Here is a 13,735-nt window from a genome sequence, read left to right on the forward strand (position 1 = left end):
AAGCTCAGCACAAGCTGGAGGAATAGCATCTCAATTTCTGCTGAAGCATCTTACAACTTCTAGGATTCAACAAATCCTCAATTTAATAACAAAGTATCACCTCTTTCCCCACCTCAACTGTGTCTTGTTTGTGTTTTGTTAGCTTTACTCACAGCACAGCAAACCCATTTTCTCCTATTCACACTTAACATTTACACCAATTTTACATTTCCATCTCTGCTTTACCATCATTAACACTTCCTTTGTCTTTGATTCAGGGTATCCACAAAATCTGTTCCACTCACTCCTCCTTCCCCTCTCTCAATTTCCAATTTCCAGTTTCTCTAAAGCACAGTAAGATCAGACTCAAAACATGAACTGTTTCTTTCACCACAAAGCCTCCTTCACCGCCATTTCCTCACCACCTGACGCCTGGAGGAAGAACGCCTCATCTTCCGCTTGGAACACTTCAACCCCAGGGCATCAATGTGGACTTCAACAGTTTCCTCATTTCCCCTTCCCCCACCTCACCCTAGTTCCAAACTTCCAGCTCAGCACTGTCCCCATGACTTGTCCGGACTTGTCCTACCTGCCTATCTCCTTTTCCACCTATCCACTCCACCCTCTCCTCCCTGACCTATCACCTTCATCCCCTCCCCTACAGTACTCTATGCTACTTGCTCCCCACCCCCACCCTCCTCTAGCTTATCTCTCCACGCTTCAGGCTCTCTGCCTTTATTCCTGATGAAGGGCTTTTGTCCGAAACATTGATTTTACTGCTCCTTGGATGCTGCCTGAACTGCTGTACTCTTCCAGCACCACTAATCCAGAATCTGGTTTCCAGCATCTGCAGTCATTGTTTTTACCATGCTGCAAGACCTGCTGAGTTTCTCCAGCATTTTCTCTTCTTATTTCACCATTAAAATCTTTCTCATCAGTGGGACACAACAATAGATTTATCAGAAATACCAAAATCATAACTTACTAAGTTACAAAGGGAGCAGTTCAAATATTGCTGTGATTGGTCCATGTAACGGCATCATTTTATTACTAATTTTGCAAACGTCAAGCTGAAGGATCTCTTTTGTTCAATAGCCTTCACTTAAATGCACTAGATTTTTTAAAAATTACAATGATACCAAGAGTCCCAGTTCTTCATTTTTTTCAAAATATCAAAAGCTGATTTGCTGGTCAGACACTGTTGGCTAAAAGCCAGTATTCTGAAAGGATATTTAGCTGGGAAATTGCCAGTCCACACTGTCTGATATTCTCTCCCTGCAGCCCTCAGATTACAATGTGCTAGTCCCATGGGGTACAGTAAATAAGGATTGTTTTCTGTCATCTGGTGAGGGGGGAGGCATTAAAGATAATTATTAAATAAAGATAATTATTAAGTAATTATTGAGTGAAATTACTGATATAATATTGGATTGAGGGCCAGCTGACTGGATTGCGAGATACAGAGGACAGCGATGTGGGAGGTAGAGGATTATACCCTTTAGGAGCTGGAGGAATATGCAAAAGCTAGAAGTGAACAATGAGGTGTAGAAGCTGGAAGAGATGTTACTGATTGTGATCCAAGTGTCCAAGCTGGTGAAGCCAAAGGGTGGGTCAGCATTCTGTGTGGAGTGTGACTTGCATTTGAATGTGAAATAAACTGGAGACATCAAGTAGATTTTTCTCAGACTCATGGAGGGATATTTTGAGGCAATGATGATTGGGAGTAAAACATTGAAGGTTAGGCAGATTCTCTGATATGTTGTAATGAAAAACAGTGGCTAAGGTAAACATTTTGGAGCGATGCTCCTTCATCGTCGCTCCGAAAGCTAGTGTGCTTCCAATTAAACCTGTTGGACTATAACCTGGTGTTGTGTGATTTTTAACTTTGTACACCCCAGTCCAACACCGGCATCTCCAAATCAAGGTAAACATTGGTCTTTTAGAGGATGAGATAGGGGATTTATTAATGGGATATGAGGAAATGGCCAAGGCATTGAACAGGTATTTTGTGTCGCTCTTCACAGTGAAGGACACGACTAACATGCCAGTAATTAACATGGAGACGAAAGTAGGTGAGAACCTAGAAATGATCATTACCACAAAAGAGATACTGTTAGGTAAGCTAACGGAGCTAAGGGTGGACACGTCTCCTGGCTCTGATGGAATACTAAAAGCGATAGTGGGTGAAATAGCAAATGCACTTGTAATTTTCCAAAATTCGCTAGACTCTGGGATAGTTCCAGCAGATTGGAAAACAGCAAATGCGACGGCACTGTTTAAAAATGGAGGTAGATAAAAGATGGGGAATTATAGGCCAGTTAGCTTAATTTCTGTAGTGGGGGAAAATGCTTTAGTCTTTTATCAAGGAAGAAATAGCAAGGCATCTCGATAGAACGTGTTCCAAAGGACAGACACAGCATGGGTTCATGAAAGACAAGTTATCCTTAACTATATTACTGGAATTATATGAAGACATTATGATCACTATAGACAATGGGAACCCGGTAGATGTGGTGTATCTGGATTTCTAAAAGGCATTCAACAAGGTTCCACATGTAAGGCTACTGTATACGATAAAGATGCGTGGCAATGTATTAGCATGGATAAAGGATTGGTTAACTAAGAGGAAGCAAAGAGTGGAGATAAACGAGTGCTTTTCTGGTTGGCAATCAGTAATGAGTGGTATGCCTCAGGGATCAGTGTTCAGACCACAATTATTCACAATTTACACAGATGATTTGGAGCTGGGGTTCACGTGTAGTGAGTCAAAGTTTGTGGATGACACTAAGGTGAGTGGTAAAGCATAGTATGTAGAGGATATATGAAAGTTTGCAGAGGAACATAAATAGTTTAAGTGAGTGGGCAAACATCTGGCGGATGGAGTACAATATTAATAAATGTGAAGTCATCCATTTTGGTCGGAGTAACAGCAAAAAGGATTATTATTTGAATGTTTAAAAAATTGTAGCATTCTACTGTGCAAAAGGACCTGGGTGTCCTTGGGCATGAATCACAGAAGGTTGGTCTGTAGGTGCAGTAGGAAATTGTGAAGGCTAATGGAATTTTGTCCTTCATTGCTAAAGGGATTGAGTTTAAAAGCAACGACCTTATGTTGCAGCTCTCCAGGGTGCTGGTGAGGCCACACCTGGAGTACTGTGTGCTATTTTGGTCTCCTCACTTGAGAAAAGATGTGCTGTCACTGGAGGGGGTGCAAAGGAGATTCGCCAGGTTGATTGTGGGATTGAGAGATTTGGCTTATGACACAATACTGAGTAGACTGGGATTATGGTGAGAGGATGGGTAAGTGGAGCTGAGGCCACAAAAAGACGAACAATGATCTAATTGAATGGGGGAGCGGGCTCGAAGGGCCAGACGGCCTGCTCCTGCTCCTAGTTCTTATGATCTTATGTAATAAAAACAGCAAGTACAATAGAAACTCAGAACATCTAGCAGCATATGTGTTGGCTATGTGCACTTTTGTAGCAGAATTAGAGAAGAACTCCAGTGAGGCGCATTTTCACATCAGGAGATATTCATTTCATCTTTTATGCTGCATTTCCTGCAACATTTTCTGTTTTCATTTTAGATCTCCAGAATCTACAGTATTTTGCTTTTATTAATACCAGTAAGAATTTTGGATATAATGTTTTTATAGGAGTGAGAGTCGTTACTGCCTGGAAATGTTTGTTGGGTCACGATTAAACAGAAATCTTTCAGAAGCTGATATAGGGTTGCAAATGGGAGCCTTGTCATATTTCTCATGTCAACCCACAGTTTTTATCATGAGGGCACACAAGTATTTTACACTGCTCATTAATAATGGGGAGAATGCATTCACGGAGAAGTTGAGAATCACCAAAAAGGCCAAATATTAAGGGATGGACTGGCTAAAATAAATCAATCAGCAATTTTCCATCTCAAACAGCAGCATTATTTGCATGTACTGTACGTCCCAATTGAAGTAGAATGAAACAGTGTTTAATTACAAAGCCCCTTTTTAAAATGTATTCTACAATATGACAATTTTTCATGTTAGCGGAATTCTCATTTGACAGCAGCTGTTTTTAAATGGGGGAGGAGAATACTCAGAATGAAGTATCATTCTTATTAAAGAGTTTACTGGCAAGTAACCAACTATATGGATTTAACTAACAACAGTGTCTGCATCAGACTTAGGAGCAGTTGGAATGCTTTGCTATCTGTTGCTACAGCCTCAAATGCATATTCTGCTATTGCATTGCATTGCCTCTTTTTGAAACCACAACTTCCATAATCAGAAAACTATAATACCTCAGGTTAATTTTCCAGCTTTATGGTGTATAATATTTCTTGAGAAGAATGGCCGCCTAAGAGCATCTTAGTTTCAAACTCCAAACTGCTCCAATATTCAACAGGCAATGCAACCAAATGGAATAGTATATGAACAATTTTAATGCTTTTTGTCTTACAACAATTCAAATATGGTTGGATTGTATAATTTTACTACATGTGGAAAAGTAGAAAGTCATACATTATTTAGCACAGTTGTACTAATTTCAAAGATTTTGCTGCAAAATTACACTGTACAGTATTAGTAATTTTGGCAATATAGATGCTGTTTTGTTAACAAAATGGCATCCTTGGCACACATCCTAAATATGAATGTCCTACACCGAATACCATTTTAGTGAGTGTTCAAATATTGGTATCAGGAACTTACGGTAGGAGTGTTCAGAGTAGATTGTGATGTCACTGATTGTCTATCACTGATTTGATTCCATCATTGCTATTCTCAACCATGCTGTTCCAGTTAATGTTATCTCCTAATCAGATGGAACAGAAGAGGTATTGAGCAATACAAAAGCACCTTCTCCACCTTTCCACCAATCTGTTTACAGGAATCAATAGCTGCTGCCTTATTTCTCCTGCCCTTGTATGAATTAATAAAAACTTTTGTTGCTTTACAGAGTTGGTTCCAGTTAGTGAAATCTACTAAATAATGGCATGCATTTAAATAGAGGTGATGACACCACAATGGAGCTGCACACACAACTCCTGTAAACAGTTCAGTAGCCCATGAAATTTTTGACCCAGAAGCAGTAACTATAATGAATGTTTCAAATTATCTGAAAAGATTGAAAAGGACTTTAAATAGTTTACCTTATAAAAGGAATTATTTTTGTTAGATAATAGGAGGTTTCACCTGGTGATCCTTGGCCTGGAAGCACTACCAACAAAGGCGAAGTTGAAATACAGAGGCCGTTTGACTGACTGATGAGAAGGATAAAAAAAGAGTGGGAGACAGGAGAGCAATCAACAAGCCAGGTCAGGAGATAGAATCCTGAATCATCCGAAAGCACATTGAGAAGTAGTGTCACTTTTACTTTCACTTCTGAGTAATTGACTGCCCTGAATTGGTCATGGTGTGGTAAAAGTCAAAAAGTGTGGTGCTGGAAAAGCACAGCAGGTCAGGCAGCACCTGACGAGCAGGAGAGTCAACGTTTTGAGCATAAGCTTTTAATCAGGAATGCTTGAAATGTCAGCTTTCCTGTTCCTCGGATGCTGCCTGACCTGCTGTGCTTTTCCAGCACCACACTTTTTGACACTGCTCTCCAGCATCTGCACTCCTCACTTTCTCCATGTGGAGGCAAAAACAGTTCTGGTACATCATCCTTACTATGACTAACAAGGTTTTTAATACTAAATCTTGGAGAGAAATTAATCAAAGAACTTTGTGTGTGGATCTGGGACCAAAGATGTGGAGTGGACTACTTTGAAAGCCATTGACATTATTTCAGTTGTACCTGATACTTCAGGTGTAATTTGTAGTTTGTACCAACCATGTTTTACCTAGTAAATTACATTTAATTTTCTCCAGTAATTCTTTTCATTTCAGGGATGTTTAGCATACCTTCATCAGGAGTATTGAAGTTTATATGCAGTTAATTACCATCATTATCCCTTGAATTTATTGACTGGTGTGTACCATTAGAGGATGGCTGCCTATTATGTCATCGCAGATCTAGGTATAATTTATATTGAAGCATAAAATTTAATTAAATGGCGCTCACTAGATTTTTAAAAGCCAACCACCAATATAAAGATGGGGAAACGATTCGTTACAGATTTTAGTCTAAACTAGGGAATGTCATTGCTGTTTAATCAGACAATCAGTGTTCATCCAGAGCCACTTAATAATTACCTTTATGTGAGTTCTCCTAACCATCTGCCATCACTCCTATTTTGCCTGTCACTTCATCGCCACCTCAAACCCGCCAATCCAACCCAAATCAACTCTCCCTTCAGGTTCACCAAAGGGTTTCAGCATATTGAAATTCAATTCAGGTCTTTCTAAAAGGAGCAAGAATTTCAGCCTGTCAATGCTGTGACATTCTTTTAAGCAATTATGTCCTCTAAGTTGTACCTTGTGAATAGGTTTCAGGCTCCCTTTCAGCAGGCCCTTTACAACACACTGAGGTTCCACTTTGAGTTGTACAAAAACTTATACTATTGTACAATAATTAGCATATTAACATCCCAGCTAGATGTGTACCAGAACCTAATCAGTCAACTTAAATTACATCAGCCACTAATAATTACAATGACATTATTGAGCCTACAATTGAATTTTTTTATTTATTAATCTATTGGTCCTTCAAGGCCAAGCAATATTTACTGCATAAAGATTGTAACTAAAGACAGAAGAAATCACACTATAAAGCCCAAAGGCATTTAATTTATTTTCACAAAAGAGTAGATAGTGTGGAAATGTGTGTTTTGTCTATACACTGTGCTAATAGCTGTGTTCTGCAGCTCACTGCCATTCTCAAGGGCAACTAAGCATGGGCAATAAATACTGGCCCAGCCAGCAACACCCAGTTACCATGAACGGTTAAAAATGTAGGTGAATAGTTTGAATATGTAAAATATGAAAATGATAATAGGTTATGTTTAGCTCTCATTTTCGTTTATTACTGTAACTTGATCAGGTCAGCATCCTATCGAAAATGTATTTATTCCCCAAATATAAATGCAATATAATTTTCTGATCCATCCAAGTAGCGTCTGCTGTTGAAGTTACTGCAAATTTTTTTCACTTGAAATGATTTTAAGAATGCAGCCAGTCTGTTGAAAATATCAAAAGAGTTGTTTCTTTATCCCTGCTGCTGAACTTTAAACCTCAGACTTCATTAAAACTGACTCTTCATTAATTACGGAGTCAGGATTGATGATAGAAGATCGCAATTCCGCCATGCCTGAAATTGGAGATTTTGGATATATCCAATGAAAATAATTAAAATACCTACTCAAGAAAAATGAGACAATTAAATATATAGCTAACTCAAACTGATTTCTCACACTCTCGCAACGAGACCACCTTGACCCACCCTAACCCACCATAAACACTACTTCAGTTACCTTGCTACTTTGCACTCTGGCACCCTGTCCACTAACTGGCTGGAATCCTATTTACCTGCCACTCCACTGCCTGTCACCTTATTGAGCTATCACCCTATCCCCTATCCATGTGGCATCCTCCCCTGGCACCCAACTCTTTCCTGGCTGGCATCCTACTTATACATGGGAAAGCTGCATAAGATTGCATCAGAAAATGCAGTACAATGTCAGAGGTGGGATGTTTGCTGATGTTTGCACAATGTTCAGCTTCATTTACAACACCACAGATATTAAAACAAGATCTGGCAATAACTAGGCTTGGGTCAACAAATAGCAAGGAATGTTCACTCTACACAAGTGGCAAACAATGACCATCTAAAAGAAAAGAGAGTCATATCACCACCTATAATCAGCATTAAACATACTACCATAAATATTCTAGGGGTCACCATTGACGAGATAAGCCACATAAATACTATACTTAAAAGAGCAGATCAGAGACTGGGTATTTTGCACCTAATGAAATACCATCCGAAGTCTTTGTACCATCTATAAAACACATGGATTGTGATAGAATGCTGTGCACTTTCTGCATGACTGTTGTTTGTATGGTCTTCAAGAATGTCAACACCATCCAGAATGTACAGCCCATCCACCATCTTCAATATTTATTTACACCACCACCAATAGTGGCAGCAATATGTATCTTTTACAAGGTGTACTTCATCAATTCACCTAGGCTTGCTCAGCATCACAGCCAAAAACTATGACTACAGGTTGTTCTATTATGAAGTGTGTTTCATCAATGCGAATTCGTTATAATGCGATTGAAGATTTGGGGAGGCTGTTTCTACAACATGAACTTTTAAAACATGTGTTGGCTGTAACATGATTACATCACCAACTCTTTAAGCGCTGTTTCTAAAGCATGATTTTTCTATAATGCAGGGTCGCACAAGAGTGCAACCATCACGTTACAGAGAACTGACTGTATTACTAAGAAGAAGGACAAGAGAGTGAGTTCGTGGAAAGACCATCACTCTGTATTCCCTCTGATTCACACACCATCCTCACATGAAAGTGTAATGGTGTTCCTTATATGCCAGTGGAATAATGCCCTCAATCTCCTTAATGGCATCATGGATACATCATGGATACATTTGTACCACATAGACTCCAGCAGTTCAAGAAGTTGGCTCACTCTTATCTTTAGAGAGCCAATCATGGTGGACAATACATTCTAGTTTTCCCAGAAATGCCAGTACTCTATAAATGAATAAAACTATTGTATTAAATCAGTGTCAATTGGCTTTATTGGAGTAGGCAGGTGGGGAGGGAGGGTGTATTGGTTAGCTCAATTGGCAAGTTGTGATGCAGAGTGGTGCCAAAAGTGTGGACTCACTTCCTCCACTGGCTGAGGTTACCGTTAAGGACTCTCATTCTCAAACCTGCCTCTTTGCCTGAGGCACAGTAACCCTCAGGTTAAAATACCATTTGTCATCTTTCTCTCTCTTTCTCCCATCTTCATGAGAAAGCAGTCCTTTATTTGTGGCTTTCACAAGAACACATGGACGCAGTGGTGTAGTGGTCAAGTTACAATTGATCCAGAGGTCTTGATTGTGAGTTAAGATTCCAATTTGAGAATTTGACCTTGTTTTTGAATTTGAACTCAATGGGACTGGATTTAAATGGTTGATTGATTTCATCTTCGATTTAACTAGTGGACATTATGCAAATATATATCAGATTTCCTAAAAATGCCTATTTTCTTATAAGTTATACAATAAATTATACTTCTGTAACAGCACACTTACTGAGGATAATTTTCATTCTTGATTGCTGCAAAATGTAGTCAGTTGTAGATTGGTTACCCAGAAATAAACATAAGTTTCTTACCCATTAATAAAGTGATGCATACTTCTGTTAAGTAAAATGAGTTCCAGTTCTTCTAAGCTTTCCCTTTTAAACAATTCCTTGGCACTCTCTAGATGCTGCATTGCTTCTCTGTGCTTGGTCTCCATGGCTTCAATATTTCTCATATACAGTACACTGTATATTGAAACATACAATGTTATGATGCATTTATATAAGACATACATATGTCCACAGTTAAGAGCAGTATGGCCAGCATTAGGTTTTAGGTGTAGCCAGCTAATTTGTAGCATCGACTTGACGGGTAAGGATTGTGATGGGGCCCAGAGGGTATGATAGAATTTAGACACTGGGACTATTTCCATTGTAGATGAGAAAACAGGATAGGTTCAGTGAACTTTAATTTAACATCACAAGGAATTTTGATGTGGTAAATTTCTCAAGCTGGGAGAGCAGGCATGGGAACACCGGATGGGGTATGGTGGTGGTGTTGGTTGGTATCGATTTAAAATTATTGCGAGAAGTGTGAACAAAATGGTCCAGAAGACGAATTTTACACTTCGGTTTATCCGAACACAAGACAATGAAGGAAGGCATCTGATCCACTGCATCTCTTTTCATCATAATTAACCATCCGTGCTGGAGAAAGTTTAAAAAATGAAACCCTTCAATCATTTCAGAAAACAAGTTGTTTGGGAAACTCATCTCTAACCTTGAATAAGCAAAAATCAGGAGATCAAGAAGACACATCCCTTTAAACTTACATATCCCCAAACTTACTGAAGCAGTAAATATTCTGCCCATAAGTCAATAATTTCCTGAAAGAAAGATCTTCCACATCTGTCTAAACTAATTATTTTTGTGTAATACATTTTAATCAAATCCTCCCTAATCTAGCTAATTCAACGAACCTATTTGGGCCAAATGTAATCCTTTCAGCATTTTATAAAATATCATTAATTTGTCTTGAAGTTTATATTTTCCTCAAGTAAAAATCCCCCTCTTTCCAATTTAATTACAATAATTGAGCTCCTTTAAGCTTGCTATCAATCCAGCCACTGTCTTCTGACCTTTTACCAGCATTTCCCTTCCCCCACCCCTTACGCGATGAGAACTACATTTGAACACAGTTTTTTAAGGCAGATAAATATTTTATACAGTACTTTAGAATAGTACTGTATGTTTTTTATTTAGTATTTAATTATCATGGCAGTACGTCATAGCTTCTATTGTCTCCCAGAATGACAAGGAATCTTTAAAAATCCTTATATTCTAATATAACATGAGGGTACTTCTGCTACTCAACAGCCTCCAACTTACAACCCTACAGATTCTTGCCCTTGACTTTGCCCATGTATATAACACTATATTTATCTACCTTAACTGTATACTGACAGATGTAGACTCATTCCCCTCATAGCAGCACAAATTCTTGCATTCATACGTTTTTAAAACCCACACAAAGCTTTATATCATCCGTGAACTGCTCCCCTGATAATTCATTTGAAATATAAAAGTCTTAATCCAGCTTTTTTATTTTACTGCAAATTAGCTCAAGCCAAAATGCAAGAAAGCATCCCCGTTCTAGGAAGAACTCATTTCAACTGTGTTTGCTGAGCAGATCTTTGCAGCTTAACCCATTTCTAGTTGCTTTCTTCTACAATCAACTCAATTCAGTCTATTTGTCTCTCTGATGTCCAATTGTAAACCTGGCTGAATAAACTTCTGTATATCCTGAAACTTCTTTTAATCATTCAGTTTTATCGTCTACCTGACATCCATTTGATTGTAGAATGCTGACTTCACTAACTCTACCTTCTCCATCATAATTTGGAGATGCCAGTGTTGGACTGGGGTGGAGGAAGTAAAAAGAATTTCATCATAATTAATATGCTCTGATCAAAGTATGCATTATTGAGAGTCTATATTTTGTCACACCCATTTGGATCCAGTATGAATCCCTTTCTGCCAGATGCAAATTAATTTATACTTGAAACGTAAGCAATTTAATTTTAAGAACGTTTTAAAAATATATGGCTCGGCTTCTGAATTTAAAAAAGTTAAAGATTGTGATCATTGCAATGGAGACTCTTGTTAGCATAGACCTTGATAGTTGTATAGTCGATTTGAGATTCTTTGTTTTACAGGTTGGTTGAAATTTTGTTGATCTGCTTTCTTCTGACTGTGACTGATTCCCATCATTCAGAGTTAGAGACAGTCCTTTTGAGGTCCTTTTGCCTTTTGGATGGCTTTGTAGCTAGCTGACTTCGAGAACTCAGAGTAAGAGAATCCTTTTATCTGCAACCCAAGGGTGACTAGCCTGTTGACTGTGATCTTCACAGCATCCTATCTCCAACTTAATCTGGGACACATTGGTACCTTAGACCACTCAGTCCAACTAAAATACTCCAGTTGTGCTGAAATTGTTTTTTTAACATTCGTCCTTGTGGATTCTTCAAAGGGAAAACAGAAAATGTGCCTGCAGTTTGGAATATCATCTGGAAGGGTTAGAACCCCTACAATGTGAAAACAGGCCATTTAGCATAGTCAATTCACCTAATCTGCACATCTTTGCATTGTGGGAGGAAACCCTTGGAGATATGGGGAGAATGTACAAACTCCACACAGACAGTCACTTGAGCTGGAATTGAACCCATATCCCTGGCGCTAACCACTGAGCCACCAGGCTGGATGGCATGCTGCTAAACAGGGGTTCTCAGCCCTTTGATATCTTTTGTTTTCAAGATCACAGTCCAGTCTGTTTTTACGTCTATGTTTCCTCATTGAAGTGTTACAAGTGCATGGATTTAAATTCTCTTCACATCTTTGGATGTAATGTTCTGTGGTTCTTTTTCTCTCCCTCTCCAAATATTCACTTAATTTACATCTGCAACCATGTTTGCCTGCATCCAGTAATAGGACAGAAGACTTGTGCTCCAGAACTTGCTGCATCCCAAGTCAAGTATTCCAATACAGCTACAACACTGCCATGTACCTGACAATGTGGAAAATTTCCTAGGTATGACATGTATACAAAAAGCAGGGCAAATTCACCCCGGCACTCTCAATCATCACTAAAGTGATGACAGTACCAAGCTGTTTCTGCTCAGCATTAACCTGCCCACTGGTGAGGGTTCCGCCAGGGCCACCCAGCTGCTGATCTCAATACAGCCTTTGGTTCAGAGATGAGACAAGGTGGGAGTGATAACCTTTAACATCAAGGCCACAATTGACTCAGTGTCTCATCAAGGAGCCTGAACAAAACTGGCATCCATGGGAATTGAGGGGTTGGAATCATACTTGGCACATAGGATGATCGTTGCGGTTGTTGGAGGTCAGTTTTCTTAGCTCCAGGACATCTCTGCAGGAATTCCACAGGGTAATGCTGTAGGCTCAACCATCATCTGCTGCTCCATCAATTACCTCTTTCCATCTTGGGGTCAGAAGTGGGGATGTTCGCTGATGGTCACACAATACTCAATACCATTCATGACTTCTCAGATACTGAAGCAATCCATATTCAAATGCAACAAGATTTGGACAATATCCAGGCTTGGGCTGAAAAGCAGTAACATTCATGCCACACAAATGCCAGGCTAAGATTATCTCCAAAAGCAGACAATCTAACCACTGCAGTTAATGAAAAACCAAACTGAACTTCTCAAATAAATACAGTGGCTACAAGAACAGGTCAGAAGCTGGGAATACTGAGGCTAACTCCCCAAAGCCTGGCTACCATCTACAAGGCACACATCAGGTGTGTAATGGAATATTCCCCACTTGCCTGGATGGGTACAATTCTAACAACACTTAAAAAGTTTGACACCATGTAGGTCAAAGCACCTTCTGACTCATTGGAAAACAAATACAATTAAAGAAAATTACCTTCCAGAACTCTTATGATCTGACTCTCATCCTCAAATCATTGGGTTTGCTCCCTCACACAGATTTATGAACGTACAAATTAGGAGTAGAAATGGATCTTTAATGTCCTCCACCATTCAATGTAATGACTGATCTGTTTTTGTTTCAAATTCCATATTTCCATCTATTCCCAGTAACCTTTCATTCCATTGCCTATCCACCTCTTCCTTAGAAGTATTCCATGATCCAGCCTCCAGTGCCTTTTGAGGGAGAGTTCCAAAATCATAGGATTTCCAGAAAATAATTTCTGATCGACTCAGTCATAAATGGGTGACTCCAAATTTTACAACCGTGGGCCCCTAGGCCTGCGCTCGTCTACAAAACAAGATATCACATTGTCAAAATTATTTGGATCTTAAACACTGCAAGTAGTTTACTCCTCATTTCTCTCAAGTCCAGTGAAAATAAGATGCATAATTGGTGCCATGGTGACTCAGTGGTTAGCACTGCTACCTCACAGTGCCAGGGACTTGAGTTCAAAAACACCCTCGGGTGACTGTATGTGCAGCGTTTGCACATTCTCCCTCTGTTGGTGTGCGTTTTCTCCTACTGTTCAAAGATGTGTAGATTAGATGGATTTGCT

Source organism: Chiloscyllium plagiosum, chromosome 7 (genome assembly GCF_004010195.1).
Source record: "Chiloscyllium plagiosum isolate BGI_BamShark_2017 chromosome 7, ASM401019v2, whole genome shotgun sequence".
Taxonomy (NCBI): Eukaryota; Metazoa; Chordata; class Chondrichthyes; order Orectolobiformes; family Hemiscylliidae; genus Chiloscyllium; species Chiloscyllium plagiosum.